We start from the raw sequence: 2,297 nt of genomic DNA on the forward strand, positions 1-2,297 counted from the left end.
ACAAACACCCCAAAACAAAAGGGGACAAGCTTTTGCAGCTCTCCCTGAAGCGAAATTTACTTAATCCCAAATGTAGCCCCAACTGAAAATTGCTGGAACCCCCTATCCTCCATGTGAGAGATCATCAGAGAGACAGAGACTGAAATAGAGACAGAGACAGAGATAGAGATAGAGAGAGACAGACCAAGATAGAGAGAGACAGACAGAGAGACAGACAGGGGCAGAGACAGAGATAGAAAAAAGATAAACAGAGAGTCAGAGAGAAAGAGAAAGATCAGTAGAATGTTGGATGGATGGATAGATGATAGACAGATAGACACATAGATAGATAGATAGATAGATAGATAGATAGATAGATAGATAGATAGATGAATGGATAGATGGATGGATATTATTGGATAGGATAGATATAAAGAAGATTTATTGAGTTGTCTTTTAGTGCTAGATGTTGTGAAAAGTGATGAGGATATGCATAAAAGGAAACAAGACAGTTCTTACCCTCAAGGAGCTTACATTCTAATGAAAGAAGACAACATTTAGGAAGTAGGAGGTAGAAAGAGTATCTGTCCAAGCTCATGAAGGAGAGCAGGCAGGGAGTGAAAGTGACAAGGAGGTCTGGTGCCCAGCAAGATGAGTTATCAAGGGGCGGCTAGATGGTGCAGTGGATAGAGCCCTGGAGTCAAGAGTACCTGAGTTCAAATCCGGTATCAGACACTTAATAATTACCTAGCTGTGTGGCCTTGGGCAAGCCACTTAACCCCATTTGCCTTGCAAAAACCTAAAAATAAAATAAAATGAAGATGACCTATCAAAATGGGGGACAACCAGGGTTTGAGTCCAAATTCCTGATGGAATAAAGTTGGAGATGGCTAGAGAATAGAGCCAGGGTGTGGAAACTGAAGGAAGACTGTAACCACCAGTCCTGGCTTCTAGAGATTCCAGTTACCACCTCTTTCCATACCTAATTCTCCTGGTCTTAAACAGTCCTCTCTTTTCTTCTTTTCAATTCACCTGAAATAAACTTTTGATTCTTCTTGTTGTTATTTAGTCATTTTTTTTGGTCATGTCCAATCCCATTTGGGGTTTTCGTGGCAAAGATGCTGGAGTGGTTTGTCATTTCCTTCACCAGCTCATTTTATAGATGAGTACACTGAGGCAAATAGGGTTGAGTGACTTGCCCAGAGGCACAGAGAACATGTCTGAGGCCAGATTTGAATTCAGAAAGAGTAGTCTTCAACCTGACTTCAGACCTGGCAATCTATCTACTGTACCAAGCTGATGGACTTTATTAAAAACTGATAAAAATTCAACTTGCAGATTACAGAATAGACATTACAGAGTGGGGTAATCTTATCCCAAGACATTTCTACACTAGCCACATATAGTTTTCAGAGGTTGCTTACCTCTTTTTCAGTCATCTGCCCCTGGTCTTGCTGTGTGTCCAGCTCTTGCCTCACTTACTAGTGGGTAACACCTGACCAAGCTTAGAACCAAACTTGCAATTCCTCTTTGCATCAAAGCTGGTTCCTGTTCCTCATCTATCACCAAATTCCCAGCTGAGCAAGCTTCCAGGAAGAATCAGTCCTTCCATGTTGGCACGGCTGGGCTAGCACGACATGGCCTAGTTCCAGTTCAACATCTCATAGTGCTTTAACTTCACTGCTGGCAGCTTCATAATAATCAGTTAATTTCTCCTTTCAAAGTCTAACTTAACAGTTTTTTTAAGAACTCAGAAAACACATTAATAACACATTTCTACTAACGAAGAAGATAGAATTATCCTAACATAATGCACAGGGTCCTGTCCCAACCTGAGGTCACCTTCCTTCTTTTTCTAAAGAGTGTCTAGACCCTTTTCTCACTCTCTAATCTGTGTGACATCTCATTCCTATCCAGAAACAGAGAAAGGACAAAATTACCATCTCTCTTTGTTAAAGAAACTCTCACCATGTTGCAGGATTATGTATAGTAACCACTTTCTCTCCCCACGCTAAATCCCAAACTTCACAAAACCCCAACCACCCTTGGAACTAAGGATCTTTAATTCACTGGTCCCATTTATGGGAAAGCCTATAGTCATATGCTCCCTGAGTTTATCTGGTCTGGTGAAAGTGGGTGGACATTCTGCTCTCTTTAATAGAACTGTTAGCTCAAGAGGTCTCAGCTTCACCGTATAAAATCACACTCTATTCTAGTCAAATTAACTAGGTAATACTCTGCAATACTGTAAAATTCTCCATCAGACCATGAAGACTGGCATTTAAAACATCCAAAGCCCCCCAAAAAAGAATAGAATC

The sequence above is a fragment of the Macrotis lagotis genome, chromosome 1 (genome assembly GCF_037893015.1).
Source record: "Macrotis lagotis isolate mMagLag1 chromosome 1, bilby.v1.9.chrom.fasta, whole genome shotgun sequence".
In the NCBI taxonomy this organism is placed as follows: Eukaryota; Metazoa; Chordata; class Mammalia; order Peramelemorphia; family Peramelidae; genus Macrotis; species Macrotis lagotis.